The 19,101-nt window shown below is 39.8% G+C and overlaps 1 pseudogene; it reads right to left on the bottom strand.

The window, feature by feature from the left end:
- Positions 1-8,087: 8,087 nt before the first annotated feature.
- Positions 8,088-8,783, bottom strand: LOC112177894 (annotated as a pseudogene).
- Positions 8,784-19,101: the final 10,318 nt, after the last annotated feature.

The raw sequence follows: 19,101 nt of genomic DNA, 5'->3' as shown, positions 1-19,101 counted from the left end.
CAGTAGATGAGTATTACGCTGGTCGCGGAACTCAAAAGACCAACTTTATTGAAGGGTCATTTTTTATCGATTCCACACTAGAGATCATGGATTTTCAGGCAGTTACTGAACATATCGAGGATTAGAACTCGAAGACATGGGTATAATTGGCCCCTTGTGCCATATCTATTTCATCTTAATGAATGAAACATCTTTGGATTTTGGTGATTTATGTTTTCAATTATTTTGGATTATAGAAATGTGGTTATGTTCGAATATATTTAATTCAATAAACTTATTCATACATGTGATCCATTGAATTAAATAAATGAATAGATATATTCTGTGGGGAAGTTTGTTGTCTGGTTAAAAGTGTTATTACGCACACCATACTCCCAGATCAGAGATGTTTTTCAAACTAATTGTCTATTCATACCTCTGTGACAACCGTATCAGGCCAATCCAACTTGATAGATGGTTATGGCAAAACCCATTGTATGTTGTCCAATGGTACTGAACCTACCATTAATGAGGCCTTATAATCTCCACGTTCCAGAAGAACGTTATTGAGTATTAAGGATATTCAAACCAACGGTTATCACGTTGAAACCACTGAGAAAAATGAGTGTAATATCTTTGCATAACCTCCAAAGTGTGTGGCCAGAAGCGTACATTGGAGAAATTGGAATCTGTTAGCTAGAAGCTAACTAATTCAAGCAACTACTTGCTATGGCATGACCGTTTGGGACACACAGGTCAAAGTATGATGCACCGTATCCTCAACTCATCGCATGTGCATCCCCTTCTGAATAAGGGTCTTGTATATAATGACACACTATGCCATACTCGTTAAGAATATTTAATACTAGACCATCATATGCAAAGACTAGTACATACATCTGCACAGAATGCAAGGGAAATTTGTGGACATTTATATCCAACCACCATGTGGACCAGTTAAATATTAAAGGTTTTGGTTGATGTATCGACAAAGTGATCACATGTTACACTATTGTCCACAAGAAAACGCTGCTTTTGCTAAACTCTCACCCAGATCATGAAATTGAGGGTTCACCACTCGGATTATCCCACAAAGACTATAAGACTTGATAATACCGGAGAGTTTACATCGAAGTCTTTTGATGAGTATTGCATATCCTTTGGGGTTGATGCTGAACATATATTTCCCTATGTTCACACCCAAGATGGTCTCGCAAATAGAATCTTGGTAATGCGCGCCAAGCTTCTAATTTCTGCATGGGACTATGCAATCTTGCATGCAGCTATGTTGGTCATGTTAAGGCCCACTGCTACCAACCTTACTCCGCGTCACAGCTGGTGACTGGGTACGAACCTGATGTTTTGCACTTAAGCGCATTTGGGTATGCAGTCCTCGTGCCAATTGTGTCGTCACAACGTACAAAATTGGGTCCTCAACAAAGGATGGGTATACATGTCGATTATGAGTCCCATCCATTATGTGCTCTTTAGAGCCCTTGACAGGCGATCTCTTTACCGCTTAATTTGTGGATTGTCACTTTGATGAGACAGTCTTCCTGCCGTTAGGAGGAGATAAGAACGTCACCGTTCCTGATGAACGACGTGAATTAACATGGAATGTCCCCACAATGTCTCATCTTGATCCCCAAACCACACGAAAATAGTGAAGTGCGGACAATTCTAGATCTATAGAGTATAAGAATACAATATGTCAGACACTTTATCTGATCTAGCAAAAGTGACGAGATCATATATACCTGTTGCAAATGTGCCTGCAAGGATAGAAGTCCATGTAGGATGTGTAGTCCCAGATGGACAAAGTACAACCATGGCGGCTAACCAGTCATATGTCTCGGTCCTGCCCAGAAGCGAGGTAGACCATTAGGTTTGAAGGATTGTTATCCCCAGAAGAGGGTAAACTTGGCACAAACGAATCCTCTTGACATCTCTATCTCAAACCGATTCATCTCATGAGATAAATCCGGATTATGGGTACGTCCTAGAAGAGACCATGTTGGGGGACACTCCAACATTTGAACCCATTCCCGAGAATAGAGAAATCTCGGTAAATTTAGTGAGATTTGGAATCGGATTGAGATTATCATCGATGATATATTAGTATTTGCGGTGGCCACCGAAATTATAATAAGCGATGATCTCGAACCTTGCTTTGTTGATCAATATCAACGAAGAGACGACAGGCCAAAAAGGAAATAAGAAATCCAGGTCAAATTAGATTCCTTGACAAAGAGAAAGGTGTTTTGGACCTGTTGTTCCTACACCTCCCCATGTTAAACCTATAGGATTTAAATGGGTATTTGTAAGGAAGCGTAATGAGAAAAACGAGATTGTGATACACAAGGCTCGTCTAATGGAGCAAGAATTTTTTCATCGCCCTGTGATTAATTACAAGGAGGCGTATTCTCCTGTAATGGACGTCATAACGTTTCGCTACCTTATCAGTTTGGTAGTTTCCGAAAAACTGAATATGCAGCTTATGAATGTGGTCACAGCTTATCTCTATGGGGATCACGATACAGAGATATACATAAAAAGTTCCTGAAGGACTTAATATACCCGATGCAAATAGTTCTAGACCACGGAACACGCTCTTCATTAGTTTTGAGGCGTTCACTTTATGGATTGAAACAATCCAGATGGAGATGGTATAACCGTCTAAGTGAATATTTAATTGGGATGGGAAATGTGAATAATAAACTATGCCCATGCGTGTTTATTAAGGAAGCAAGTTCCTAGTTTGAAATTGTGGCGGTCTATGTCAATGACATGAATTTGATTGATACTCCTGAAGAGATCAAGGAAACCGCAAAGCACCTGAAGTTGGAATTTGAGATGAAAGGCCTTGGGAGAACAAATTATTGTCTCGACCTGGAGCCCAAGCATAGTGCAGGTGAAATTTTGGTCCATCAACCAAATTACATCCAGAAGATGTTAAGATGCTTTAATGAGGATAAAAGCAAGCACACCCATGGTCGTCTGAAGTCTAGAGAGAACCGTATCGTCCTGCAGATGATAACGAAGAGATATTGGTGCCAGAAGTCCCATATCTAAGTGAAATAGGCGCATTATTGTACTTGGCTTAATGCCCTAGACAGGACATCTCATTCAATGTGAACTTGTTGGCTAGATATAGCTCTGCGCCAGCACGCCGCCACTGGAATGGCATAAAAGACATTTTTCGCTACCTTAGAGGTATGGCGGATATGGGTTTATTCTATCCCTACGCATCAAGGAATGGATCAAACCCCCTTGATCCTCAGAATGATGCTTGCCTTGTTGGATATGCTGATATTGACTATCTATCAGACGCGCACAAGGCACGTTCCCAAACTGGTTATGTCTTTACCATTGGGAATACTGCAATTTCTTGGAGGTCTACGAAATAGACACTTGTTGCTACCTCTTCGAATCATGCTGGGATACTAGCTCTTCACGAAGCAGTATGTGAATGTACATGGCTAAGAGCCGTTACTAAGCATGTTCGAAGCATATGTGGACTACATTCCACCACTGATGAACCAACCATTATCTACGAGGATAATGCTGCTTACATAGAGTAGATAAAGACAAGTTTCATCAAAGAAGACAACACCAAACATATTGTACCGAAGTTCTCCTTCAATTAGCAACAACAGGAGCATCAGAAGATTGAAGTTAAGCAGATTTCATCTAAAGACAATCGTGCAGACCTCTTCACCAAGTCACTACCAAAGTCTACATTCCAGAAGCATGTCCAAGGTATTGGTCTATGTAAACTATCTGAATTACCTAACATGTAATTTTCAGCGGGAGTATCCTGAAGCATACTCATTTGACCATCATGTACTCTTTTTGTCCCTTGTCCAGGGTTATTTTGTCCCACTGGGTTTTGTTACCTGGCAAGGTTTTGACGAGGCACATCTTTAGCATGTTCACCCCACATACTACATCCAGAAGATGCTTTGATTCGACATATATATGCATTTGCTGATCTTTTTCCTTCGACTACGGGTTTCTCCCACTGGGTTTACCGGGCAAGGTTTTTGTCACGCCCTGACTCGAGCTAATCTTATAATCTCGAGTAAGGTGTGAATCACATCTTAATTATAGAACTAAAATCTCTATAATCAAAATGTGACAAAAAAATAAAAAATAAATCGTGGACTAACAACTAGATAACAAGATCTCAAAAGTCTAGTGGAAGCATATATTACATAGTCCTTATCACATAGTACACTAGTACTCATTTTTTATTCCAAACAAACATAACGGAAACACAAGTTTCACAACCCATTGACATTATATACATATCAGAACTTCTTGCCCTAGTATCTTGATTCCATACCTGCAAAATCTGTTAAGGGGTGAGCTCAACCAGTGGCTCAGTAGGGACATAAAAACTTCCTCATGGATAATTGACCAAATATAATACCATCATATATTTCAATTATAACATGCATATCAAAAAATGATGCAATCCAATTCCATTTATATACCCATTAATTCATATACCAGAATACGCAAGCCTACACGTCCCATACCGTGTACTTTACAGTTTTGCAACTGTGACTTGAATATCCAAACATATAAATTAATCCCCTTACTCAATCAAATCCCCCAAAACCCCTTTTGCTAGTCATCTTGTCCGAAACATTGATCTCCACGCCCAAATCACCCAAATATATCGACAATTATACCGCCGATATTCTAAACCTAAATGTGCACACGGGCTCGCCTGAGCTTGATCCCTACAATGTTCAGACTCAACTACACAAAAGATAATTCCCACAATCACCAAATAACTATAATTTTCCCCCAACTCCTTTACACTTGATAAATAACAACCTCCATGAAAATATGCACTTACATCGATCAACGTACATTTAGTACATGTAATTCAAATATTATCAAATAAATCATTCAAAAATAATATTAACAAGAATAACATTTACACGAAGCACATAAAATCAACATCCAATCATAAAAAGTTTCCCCGAGATCCCCCTACCTTATTTCCGATAATCGTGGACAATACAAAATAAAATCAAGCCTCCTAGGTCGTCAAAAAAATAGTTTCACCAAATCTGAATTTTCTTTCCACCAATAGAAAGAGCTCGTCAAGACGAATCCGTAGCTTTTCGCGGATCCTGAATCGGAGTTACGGTTTAAAAGATATGCCAAAAACAAATCCTAGAGAGAGAAAATGGAAAGAGAGAAATGTAGGAGAGAGAAAGCTCCGAAAATTGTGGGGAAATAATGATCTGGTTGGGTCCTATTTATAGGCCTGATGGAACCGACATAATAGGTAAAGTCTGTGATTTTGGTCCATGAATGAATGACACATGTCAAGGCTTTACTAATATTCCAACACTTGTACGCCACATGTCAAACATATAGCAAACTTTGTCTAAACAAGTGACATGTGTCCCATGACTGTTGTAATTGTGAGTGGCACATATGGCTGCTACTCCTTGGCCACCAAGTCATGCTTTCGGCCAATAATGAGTCGCCACGTCGTCACCTAATTTGTTTTGCATCCAAACTTCAAAAGATTCCTTAAAAATAGCTCGGGAACCCGAAAAATTGACCGAAAAATGCTGTGAACTCGTGGCGACATCTACTTTCCATTTCCAACCTAAAAAATAAAATTTGACAAACTTCAAAATTCAGGATCTTACAGTTTTGGTGTAGCAACTCTAATGCATCCCTCTCGTAGACATACTACCTACTTATGGTGCTGATAAGAAGACTCCACCTATCTCTGAAGCTGTGATACTGCTAATCCACACTCAAGCAGATTGTGCTCTTTTTCTCCTTCGATCAAGGTTATTTTTTCCCACATGGTTTTTATTAATTGGCAAGGTTTTTGACGAGGCAACTTAGAAGCGCATAGCAGGGGCAACACTATTGACATGGAATATCCAAGGGGGAGTGTTGTAAATATTAATGTGGCTATTCATGTAATAGCAATTAGTGTTGCGTGATATACGCCAATTAAAATTGATTGGTGATTAACATAATATAATTAGCGATTGATTGATTGTAATCAGATGAGTAATTGATGTAATCGTTAAATAGTTACCTTTTGTAAACTTGAGATACTCCTATATAAACCTCATTGTGAGATGAATAGAATGACTTCATTCTTCACACTCTCTATTCTCTGTGTCATTTCTCTCTTCTGTCAAACTCTCTTACTTTTCATTTTACAACAATTTACATTTATTTTTTTCCACTCAAAACCTAGCCTTTGTGACAGTTTTTGGTTTTGCTAATTCACAAGTAGGGATGGTAATGGAGCGGGTTGGGGATGGCGATCACAATACCATCCCCATCCCCCGGGGTCATTCTCCACCTCCATCCCCGCCCCAATCCCCAATAAAAATATACTGGGGATTCCCCGTTCCCATCCCCACTGGGACTAAGCCTCCAAACCCGCCCCAAATTCCCAATAAGAATTTAATAAATAAAATAATTTTTTTCTCATATTGTCTTTTTTAAAATTAAAATCTACAACAAATAAAATTAAAACATGATTAAATTCATAAATCATAATTCAGTGAGTGCACAAGTAAAAAAAAACTATTAAAGTAAAAGTATAGCCATTAAAGTAAAGTAATAAATGTATATATTTGTGATTTATATAATAAAAAATTAATATATATAAATTATATATATATATATATATTATTGGGGCGGGTTTGGGGATGGGGATCATAATACCATCCCCACCCCATCCCCAATCTTAGATAGCGGGGATTGGGGATCCCCATCCCCATTCCCCATTTGTCCCCGAATTCTCCCCCCATTAGGGGCGGGTATCCAATGAAGCTCCGCCCCGCTGGGGATTTTTGCCATTCCTATTCACAAGCCTATTCAAAGACAGTTTTTGGTTTTGCTTAATTGCTATGGGATAACATGGCTCAGCCACAAGGGTTATTACAACCCTTACCCAACAACCTAGCTAGTTAAGAGCTTAAGACCAACTCCAAATTGAAAGGAGGCGGTATCGGTTGTTGAGGATTTACTCAGACTTTCCATCATTACAGATTCCATGATTTGGCAATCTTTGTATGGGAAGTCAACAGTGCAATCTGCAACGAAGTTCCCATTCAAGGTTATGAAAGGAAGCATCTTCAGCCAGCCAGATTTGAGCATGGTTATCTCTTTGGAGTTGGTTAATGTTTGATTCCTATAAATTGTGTGAGTTTTTTATTTTTTTTTAACAGTATAGCATATGTGTTGCACTTAATACACATATACTCGCAAATAAACACGAGCCAAAAAAAATGCAAAAAATTATAATTGTTTAATGAATTTCTTTAGCCACTTTGACCTGTATTGGTTTCTCTTGCATAATGTTCATCTGCTTGCAATTAATAATTTGGTTATGACAAACGTGAAATCTGGAAAGGCATTCGTCATAACAACAAAAGATTCAAATACATCCAAAAAAAAAAAATTCCATTTCTTTTGGCACTTGAAAGAAATTCAACCTAAAATAACCCTTTTACAATGTGACTGTGGGAGCAACCCCAAAGATAAAAATAAAAAAGAAATCTTGGTATATGTTGATAGCAAAAGAAACAAAACTTTAGTCCGAAGTTTGCGAAATCGGAGCTTGAAAAACAGCTTGCATGAAGATAAAATTGAGTTGGCGCCCCAGACATTTTAAACAGACTTGAGGCCCCATCTATTTCCAAGTGAGAAACTTGCAAAGACGGGTTGCTGTTGTGAAGACTAGCGATGATTAAAGATACAAGAAGATCTTACCTTATAAGATAACAGCTCCATTATCAAACCAATCTCTGATACAATGTCCTACAAAAGTCAAAAGCCAGTTAGTATACAAAATTGTATACCTAGAGAAATATATCTGCATGCAGAAATTATAGCTTATGTGCAATACAAGACTAATGCAGTGCTTGATATATGTGATTGCTCAAAATAATTAGAACTTTTATGTATCAAGCAGGCATTATATCCAAAACTTTAGGGATGTCACACATGCACTTACTGGAAAAATCACTCTTCTAGCGGGTAAGCTATGCTATAGGAACTAGGAAGGAAAGAAAAAATATATATCTTGGCAACGGTGAGATGTAAGTTCAGAAATGCCATCCCCTAGCACCTCAAATTCTCTGTGCCTTGTCAAAAAGACGAGCAGCTTTAATCTTCAAATACAGCTTATAAGCCCTCTCTAACTTATTTGAAGCAAGAAGTTTGTGACTTAGTTTGCTATAGGTAAGCCTGCTTGGGCAAAAACCTTTCCGTATAGACTCTTCCATGACAAGTAGAGCATTTTCAAGCTGGCCTATTTTGCAAAGTCCACTGATTACAAACTCATAAAATTCGATATCAGAAGCATAACCACATTCCTGCATCTCATCTCAAATATTTAGCAACATTCCACATTTACCAAATGTAGAAAAGAGCATAAGCAATAGCTTATAAGCAGTCAATGATATTCTACATCCGACCTTTCTTGCTTTCTGGTAGATCATCATAGCAGCATATGGTGGACCATAGCTACATAAGGGCTCCATAAAAGAGGTTATAGTCCCCATAGTAGGAACAAATCCTTGACTTAATATCTCATCAAACATCTCCAGTGCATCTGCCACTTTCCGGGCTTTAAGCAAAGCAGCAATCAATTTGGTATAAGTATCAACATTTTGATCACAACTATTACTCGACATACACTTGAAGTAGTTTACACATTCATCAATATTCCCAACAGAGATGAAGTTAGAGATCACTGCATTGTATGCACTGATGTTTGGCACGCAAACTTTCCCCTTCATGCTCTCAAAAATTTCAGCAGCATCGTCAATCCGATCAGCTCTTCCTAGACCTCAAGAATGTAGCTGAAAGTTGCATTATCAGGACTAAACCCATCTGCTACCATTGCTTCCAAAGTCCTCTCCAACTCACAAACTTTATTCATACTCTGATTGAGCATTAAGAGTTTAAAAGAGAGACGATGAAATTGGGGAATGAAGGTGAAGCAATGGACAGTAACAGATTGAGAGTGGTGTGTTGTCTGAGTGCCAGGCAACATTGCCGCCTGATTCTTTTATCTTTCGATTTTCAGTACCATTTCATCTCAAATGTATGTTACATAATTTTATAAGAAAAAGACTACAAAATTAGATTCTGGGGCAAACCTATATAAAGATATCAAAGTCTTATGTAGCAACAATGATAGGGGAAAGATTACGACTTTATATAATGTTTGCATTGAGTAGGTAACTCTTCTTTGATGGTCCATCAACAGAGTCAAAAAAAAAAAAAAAAAAAAAAAAAAAACAGTAAATCAATTGATATCTTGAATAATTGTTTTTAAATTTGAAAGCAGTTCATCACCTCTGCTTTACATATTGAGCTGTTGGCATTAAAATCTGGAGTGGAATTTCTCCAAGCTTTGGATGTAACGAGGGTAGTAATCCATAGTGATTGTCTGGTAGCTACTCAAGCTATTAACTCAGCAGAGGAAGATTGTTCTTCTTTGGGTAGTATTGTTGAAGATATCAAGCTATTACTAAGTCACTCTCCTCAGATCTCTTTGTCGCATGCACCTAGAACTTCCAATAGAGTAGCTCATAGATTGGCTAGCCATAATTTTGAATTAGATGTTCAATCTGAATGGTTTACTCATGCTCCAGACTTTATTCTGGATGCCCTTTTGTACGATTCTAATCGTTTTTTTTTTTTTTTTTTAGCGCAAGACGATCAACTATATTAATGAAATCAAGAGAATTACATTAAGTACAGAGGAGTTCCTCCAGTATTGTGGGAACAGATCCACACTCCGAGAGTGCCAAACCTGTGCCTAGAGCACACTTGGCCAGCTTATGAGCTAAAACATTAGCATCCCTACCTACATGAGTAAATTGGCAGTTCTGGAAGAACAAAAGAGCATGAGAGATATCATCTGCTAACCTACCAAACTCCGAAGTATCTTCCCCATCAGCTTGAATGGCATTAACTAGCTGCAGGCAGTCAGTTTCAAACACAACCGGAGCCAAACTAAACTGCTCCACCAAACGACAAGCAAGCCGCCTAGCAAAAGCTTCAACCAAAGCAGCGGAGAGAGCAACACCTATCCTAGCACAAGCCCCAGCAATAGTCCGACCATCAGTATCCCGGACCACTATCCCCATACCACCCCTATGAGCAACTGCATCATAAGCACCATCCATATTAACTTTTAGCCAACCTGCGGGAGGAGGAGTCCACGGTCTAGAACGACGCCCTGACCAAAGTATGATCAATAGAAGAGAAAAGTTGTTGTTCCAGACTCTCTTATTAGCCAAATTTGTTGTTCCAGACTCTCTTATTCCTTTCTTTCCACACTGACCAAAGTATGATCAATAGAAGAGAAAAGTTCCCACGTGAAAGGGAAGCATTACATGCCTTCAGCCAAAGCAATAGTGAATCAGAGGACAATACCGATAGCACCCCTTGCAGCGAAGGCACCATCGTTAACAAATCCCGTACAAAAGGACAGTCCGCCATAATATGCATAATAGACTCATCTTCCTCATCACAGAAATAGCAACCACCCACCAAACGCACCCTCTTCCCACGAAGCTGAGATAAGGTAGGTAAAATGGATTGACATACCTTCCATGCATGCACTTTGACCTTGCCAGGTACCTTGGCAGCCCAAACACACTTCCAAAAATTAGGAGGTTCAGATGAACTAGAAGCCTCCACCAAAGCAGAATGTAGTGAACCAAAGGCCAAATGATATGCACTTTTAGTCGTAAATCGACCTTTAGAATCATAATGCCAGACAACTCGATCAACCACCCTATTGTTACTTAAAGGCAAAGAAAGAATTAACAAGACATCCTCAGGACTGAAAATAGTCTACACCAAATCCCTGTCCCACTCCCCATTCCGAATCAACTCACTAACCTGAGAGTAAGGTACATCCTGGAGCCGTAAAGGCCTGAAAAGGTGAGGCTGTGGGATCCATGGATCCTCCCAGATGTGAACAGAAGAACCATCCCCTATTTGCCACCGTATACCCTTCCTTATAACCTCAATAGCACCAAAAATCCCACGCCAGCAAGCAGAAGGAGACCGGGGGCTCGGGGCCTGTAAAAAGGAAGTATTGGGAAAGTATCGTGCTTTGTACAAGCGACTTACTAGAGAATTCGGATTCTTGATTATGCGCCAGCCTTGCTTAGCAAGTAAAGCCAGATTATGAGCATACAAATCTCGAAAACCCATTCCGCCTTCACATTTGGGCAAGCAAAGCTTCTCCCAAGACAACCAATGGATTTTCCGATTATCATCCTTACTACCCCACCAAAATCTAGCACACATTTGATGCAAAGAATCACAGAAGTCTTTAGGAAGCATGAAACAACTCATGGAGTAGGATGGGAGAGACTGCGCCACCACCCTAATCAATAGATCCTTTCCAGCTCCACTAAGGAGCTTAGCTTACCAGCTAGTTTCTTGCTCAGTCGCTCTTTGATATAGGCAAAAGACTTCGTCTTCTATCGACCCAAATAAGTGGGTAACCCTAAGTACTTCTCATGCTTTCCTTCTATCATTACACCGAACAAAGCTGCCATCGCCAGTTTATCATCCACAGGGACTTTCTTACTGAAAACAATGCTGCTCTTAGCAAAATTAATTTGTTGACCCGACGCCAATTCATAATCCTCCAACACCGCTTTTATGTGATTACATTCAGCAGAGTTTGCTTTACCAAAAAGCAGACTCATCAGCAAAAAGTAAGTGATGAACGGCCGGAGCCCCTTCACAAACTTTAATACCAGACAAGGCTCCCACAGACGCTTTACTTTCCAAAAGAGCTGAGAACACTTTCGTACATAACAGAAATAAGTATGGAGATAGAGGATCCCCCTGTCGGAGACCCCTAGAGGGAATGATATAACCCCGAGGTTGACCATTAATCAAAAAAGCATATCGGACTGTAGTAACACATTGCATAATAATTCCAACCCAGGATTCATCAAACCCTAGCCTCAACAGAACCTCTTCTAGAAACTTCCATTCCATTCGATCATACGCTTTGCTCATATCAAGCTTCAAAGAGAACACTCCCTCAGTACTGGAATAACAGTTGTGGATATAATGAGATACCTCATTGGTTATCAGAGTATTGTCTGTAATCAATCTTCCCGGTATGAAAGCACTCTGAAAAGGAGAGATGATAACATCCAAAATTTTCTTTAATCTGTTCGCTATAACCTTGGAACAAATCTTATAAATAACATTACAAAGAGCAATTGGACGTAAGTCAGCGACAGACACAGGATTCTTCACCTTTGGAATCAAGCAAATATGAGTGAAATTAATTTCACCCAATAACTGTCCTGAAGTAAGAAAACTCTGAACTGCAGATACAACATCACTCCCCACAACATCCCAATATTTCTTAAAGAACAACGAGGGCATACCATCCAGTCCTGGAGCCTTAGTAGGATACATTTGAAAAAGTGCAGCCCTAATCTCCACCTCCGAGTACGGAGCATAAAGGTCTGCATTCATACCAGCAGTGACTCGTGGTTGGATTAAATTAACTGAATCATGCATATGATTAAAATCAACTGTCCCAGCCGAGAACATCTTTGAAAAGTAATGAAGCACCACTCCCTCCATCCCTTCCATAGAGTCTTTCCAAACACCCTCATGATCAAAAAGCCCAAGCAACCTATTCTTGGCCCTGCGGTTAGAAGCTTTGCGATGAAAAAACTTGGTGTTCCGATCGCCTTCAGTTAACCATGTAACCTTGGAACGTTGTTTCCAAGAATCGAGTTATGGAAGGCGTATAGCAAGGAGGAGAAGATCCACGGCGGCGCTACGTTGGGGGCTCATCGGAACTCGAGATTTCGGCCACTTCAGACGACAATTCTTGAGGGCTTTTAGAGCCCAAAGGACGTTGATACTTTTCCCCCAAGTGGCTTGCAATGATTCAAAGCACAGAGATCAAATTTTGGAATTGAAATTCTAGGGTTTCAATCGGCCCTCTTCCTTCCAAGGTAAATTTCGGCCAATTGGCTTACAATTTGACTTCAGTGTAGTTGTGAAAATTGTTATACATGTTGTGAGGAAGATTTTGGCATAGGTATTGTGACCTAATTTTGGAGGTTGCCGGCAGCAGCGTCGTCGCCTGTGGAGATGCTTGAAGGCGTTTCCGGCCATGTCAAGGGTAGTTTCTGGTTCTATATACTATCTACTCGTTGATACGAGCATTTCGATATACAACATGTAATTTTTAGAGATCATATGAATATGTTAGGTTTTTACCGGTTTTGATCGTCTCGATTTTTGATCCGTGAGGATCCAGCCCTTCAATCGACTTGCAGCTTTGTTGTATTGACCGTAGAAGTGTTCTTGGGACTTTGGGTAGTCTCAGATGAGGATCTGACCGTTGGATGATCGTTTGAATTGAGTAATTGATCTTAGAAGTGTATTGGAATTGTGATTAGGTGCTTGATGGAATTGCGTTCAACGGACATTTTGTGATTGTGTGATCTTGGCTGTTACAGAAGGCGCAGCTGGATTTAGAGGTGAATAAATCTCACGAGGTTCATTTATGAACAAAATTACTTTTATTAGGAATTATTTGTTTAATTATTAAATCATTTTCAAAAATAAATATTTGTTTTAAACTATATGAACTTGATCGTCTACAGTTCATAGGTAAGTAAAATTTTTCATGGGTTTTATATTTGTGAGCTATAGTTGATATTAGTGGCATCCCTGAGCGGATGACTACGTGTGTGTGTGTACGTGAAATATATATATATATATATATATATATCTTGGTGGAATTGTGTGTTCAATTTACAATTATTGTGCAATGTGATGTTGAGGAAAATAAATGAATTTGGAAAGAAAAGACGGTTTTGTCGGCTTTGAGTATTGAAAGAAGTAGGTATGATTTTGGTGATGGTTTTGAGTTGAGAAAATAATAATTGGAAAATGATTTCGTTATTTTTTTGAGGTTGTGGAGATGAGGAAACAATATTATGTGATAACCAGTGTGGTGATCTGTGTGATGATTTTGTTAAATGACGTGGGTTGTGGTTGTTGAGTGATTGGTGTTATCAATGATTAAGTGTGTATTGTTTTCTAGCTTATTTCTATTATTGAATTGCTTTTTTTCTTTTGTAATCTTCTGAACTAAACTATATGCAGGGATTATTGTTTTTCTGAATTGATTGGCTTTAATATAATCTCCTGAACTAAACTATATGCAGGGATGACTATGATTTTGGTTTGTGTGATTTTGGTGATCTCCTGAACTAATTTTCTATGCAGGGATTGCTGGTTTTGTTAATTTAATTTGTGAGTGCAATTGTGGATGAGACTCGTAGCGAGTTTAGAAATGTTTTATCACGTCATTGTGGTGATAAATGCTTCCTGTCGAGAGGAAAGAAGAGTGATTCTTTGATTTGTTGTTGAGCTTTCAATTGCTTTGGTTTGTCATGGTGGTGACATGTGTTCCCCTTAAAAAGAAAAGGATTTCAATTTTGGAAATAATCATTGTGTTGATTTGTTTTCCTTGAGTCAGAAAGGTGTTTTGTGGTTATTAGGGTTTACTCACACGAGCTTGCAAAAGCTTACCGGATTTGTTGTTTCAACCCGGTGCACTATTAAATGGTGTAGGGGTTATTGTGCAGGTCAGAGTAACCCTCGTCGAAGCTAAGGTTTTGTATGTTGCTGTCGTAGCATGGATATGGAAGTGTACTTTTGGTTTTAGGATTCCACTGTGAAGTAAGTGTGTTTACTTATTGAATTATTGTTCAGTTTAATTTATAAACTCTCTGTAATGTAATATGTGACTCTAAAGAACGAGTCGGTATTGACATTTGTAGTTTAGTTTGTTTTGTTGCTTAGTTTAAAGGAAAAAATTTCTGAGTGTTCTTTCTTGTGCTTGTTAAGTTATTACGTTTCGGATTCGAATTTCTTTATTCGAAATTCGGGGTGTGATATTTTCTCCCTATCCTACGGCCGACTAGGGTTTTTCAAGAGTCCTTCGCTCTCGTCCGGTAGTCCCGCGCCATGCCTGGCCGGCTGGCCTTGTCGGGGTGTGTGATGTGCTATCGGACGAGGAGTTTTGCGGGGGCAATTTTCGATTCCCGATGGAGAGGCGTGCTCTAACTTGGTCGAGGTCTGTTCTCGGTGGGTAGGATCCGACGATGTAGGTCTAGGCAGGCGGAGCTGTCGAGTGCTCCGATTACTTTGTTTCTAGGTGATCTAACCCTTCGGGATCTAGGTTCTGGTGGCGTTGAATGGCTTTCATCTGAGTTGCGGCGCAGTTTTGGGGATCGGGTGCTTGGCTTCTTAGGTGATGGCATTCGACGGTTCCCTCGGGCTCTAGGCGCCGTTGACTGGTGGCTGGAGGTTGGGCGGCAGCAGCGGGTGTCGCTCTAGTTTCTGTTGATGGACTCTAAGGCCAGTTCATTCTTAGACCAGGCCATTGTTGGGCCTGCTTTTGGGTCTTTTGTTTACTCAATAAAGCTCCTCCTTTTTGGACGTTGTAGTGGGCCTCGGCCCTGTTTATGTCGTGATCTTTTTGTTGTAACAGTGTGTTCAATCCAGTGGCTAGTATTGATGTACACCAGGAAGGTCTTAGGCGGATATATTGGTTTATTGGTTGAATTTTGTTGCTTCAATTTGATTAAGTCATTTTATATGTGCAGTCAGTGCACTACTTGAGCAATGAATGTAATGGGTGATTTTCAGATCCCCTAGATTGACCTTGTATGGTCGTTATGATCTTTTCGATCATTGGAATATAATCCATTCCCCTTAAAAAAAAAATGTAGATTAATTTCAGACAATACTCTAGTAGCGACTAAGGCGGCTCACTTCATGCATAAGCTTAAGACACAAGAGGAAGGTTTTTTCTCTCTTAAGCTAGACATCAGTAAGGCCTATGATCGGTTGGAATGGCCTTTTAATTTCTACATGCTATGTTAGTAAAACTTGGTTTTTCGACCAAATGGATTGCCATGGTTATGAGTTGTGTCACATCTGTAAGTTATGCTATTCTTGTGCATGGGGAACCTTCTGATCATATTTACCCCACTAGAGGCATCAGGCAGGGTGACCCCCTATCACCATACTTATTTATCTTGTGTGCTGAAGGCTTATCTGCTTTAATATCACAAGCTATTGATTAGGGGGCTATTCGGGGTTTGAAAATGTGCCCACAAGCTCCTACTTTGCATCACTTATTCTTTGCAGATGATAGTATCTTATTTGGAGCAGCTACAGTGGAAGAATGTCTCACTTACAGAAATATCTTGAACACATATGAAAGGGATTATGGTCGATCAGAAAGTTAACTTTCAAAAGAGTAGTGTGGTTTTTTCTCGGAATGTTCATGTGGACACTCAAGCTGCTCTTGCTACCTTATTGGAGGTAGAACGTGTGGAGGAGCATGACAGATACTTAGGCCTTCCAATGCGTGTGGGCAAATCAAAAACTTAGGTTTTTCAGTACATCAAGGAGAAATTGTCCAAGAAACTGGAGAACTGGAAAGCTAAAATTCTAAGCTGTGCAGGTAAAGAAATTTTAATAAAAGCGGTTGCTCAAACTATGTCGCTTTATGCTATGAATTGCTACTTGCTGCCCAAGACTTTATGTGATGATATCCATAAGCTTTGTGCTTCTTTCTTTTGGGGTGACACAAATGAAAAAAAGAAAATTCACTGGCGAAGTTGGGAACGGCTCTGTCTCACAAAGTATGAAGGAGGTATGGGCTTTAAAAATATCTATGCGTATAACCTTGCCATGTATGTTGGCTAAACAAGGTTGGAGGTTAGTCACTAATCCTACTTCACTTATTACAAGACTATATAAAGCAAAGTACTTTCCCAATTGTGAATTTTGGGAGGCAGAACTCGGTGATGCTCCCTCCTTGTCTTGGAGAAGTATTCTTGTAGGAAGACCTGTGTTGAAGGCAGGAACTAGGTGGAGAATTGGAGATGGTACGAAAGTGCATATTTGGCATGATCATTGGGTCCCAAACTGCTCGCAGTTCCTTATCCAAAGGTCTACATTTTCTCCAGTTGAGTATGTAGCAGATCTTATTGACTCCCACACTATGCAGTGGTTACCGGACTTAGTACATGTTGTCTTTCACCCCACAGTAGCCCCTAAAGTCCTCAGTATCCCTCTTGGTCGTCATCATAAGCCTGACAAGCAATGCTGGTGCCTGGAACGAAGAGGATGGTTCACGGTCAAAAGAACCTACTGGATTGCTAGAGAACGAATTCTAGACCATGTTCTTACGTCACCATCCGGTGGTGATCCATTCCGAGAATTGTGGAGGAGACTTTGGAAGGCTAAAGTTCCTGGTAAAGTGCAAATATGTGTTTGGAGAGCTTGTTTGGACATCTGCAATGCTTCTCTAGTCCTTACAGAATATGGGACTTTAATTGATGACATCCAAGCTGCCTTCAAGAACTTGCATCAGGTACGCTTATGTTTTGCTCCCCGAACTTGTAACCGGGCAGCACACAGACTAGCTAGCATAGCTTTTGATTCTGATCTCTGTAACAATTGGTTGAACTCAAGCCCGGAATGTGTCCGTGACATTGTACAAAAGGAGTCACCTCCTACTTAATCCAATAAAGCTTAGTTATGTTTGCCTTCAAAAAGAAAAGAAATGTAGATAACTATTAAACATATATTATTTGAAAGTCAAATTCTTTAAATTTTTTAAATTTAGGTTCATACTTTAAACCTAAATTATTGACTATTAATTGTTCTAAAGTGAATTAGTTATACATATTAATTAATAGGGATTCAGGGCGGGTATGAGGACTTAATCCTCAAAGGGCCAAAGGTTACAGGGAAGGGTAATCCCCAATATATTATAACGGGGATTGGAGTAGAAGGAGGGTACAAAATGAATTCGGTTACGGGGATGATAAAATAATTTGCATCAATCTAGAGAAGTCTAGAGCAATCAAGAGAAGTCTAATCTATAATTATCATGTAATTGTAGTAAGATCTAGGAGGATCATCAAGATAGTCTTCAGCTACATGAATAGGAAGATAATCAAAGATAATGAGACCAAGCTCATGATCGATACTATCCTTAGCCAAAGCATCAGCAGTCATATTGCATTCCCTGAAAGTGTGAGTAAGATGAGCATTCCCCATAACAGCCATGACATTTAAATAGTGTTAGGATCACAATGTGTACTAGGCCAATAGTTATGCATGAGCCCATAAGTACTGAACCCATTTTTAGTTGTGGTTCTGATACACGTGTTGATCTACCGTAGCGTCAAGGACAATACAATCCATCTTATATTCTCTGGATTCCAGCCATTTTGAGGCATCTATGAAAAATCAGTCTTTATCTTGTTAGTTTCTTTAGCTTTAATCTTAATTCCTTTCCTCTGCGATATCTCGTTCCATGGCTACGATCCCGGGGATGGTAACAATTGGTATCAGAGCCCGCAACTGGGCACTTCTCTGGCGGGTTACGGCGGTGGGATCTCCGGCGGGTATTACAACACACTCCTTATCATCCTTACGGTAGCTCTACCTGTGCGTTTACCCAATTTTCATCGCAACCAAACCCTTACCCACCATTGCAACTCAACCCTTCCGCAATCATCATCAATGGCCACCTATTCCCTCATCAATTTGCAAGTGTTGCTCAGCAGCCTCTCACCACCACTCCTCGTGACCCATACATCCCAACTTACCACTCACCTCATCCTAACCCAAATCCATGGCTTCATCCTTCAATTTCACAAAGCCATTCACATGAACCATCAATAAAATTCCCACAGTTTGTCCCCACAAAAACCATGACTGCACAACCTATTTACCATTCTGCTCCTCCACCTCCCGCTTGTGAGCAACCACATACAATTGCAGATCCAAACCCACTCTGTCTCATACCCGAGTATGACCGAATTTCTCTTGAAACTGACCGGGTACATAATTGGGATTGATTCATCCTACTCCTCTTTCACACCTGAGCCTACGGTCAAGCTTAAGAGGGCTGAGAAACCACCGTCACCACCACGAGGTTCCGGCCAATTACAAATTCATAAAGAACACACAGATGCTAAGCTGTGTGAGATGCAGAAATCTTTGAAG

The sequence above is a fragment of the Rosa chinensis genome, chromosome 7 (genome assembly GCF_002994745.2).
Source record: "Rosa chinensis cultivar Old Blush chromosome 7, RchiOBHm-V2, whole genome shotgun sequence".
Lineage (NCBI taxonomy): Eukaryota > Viridiplantae > Streptophyta > Magnoliopsida > Rosales > Rosaceae > Rosa > Rosa chinensis.
Note: the sequence above shows the minus strand (reverse complement) of the source record. Positions and strands in the feature narration are given on the sequence as shown.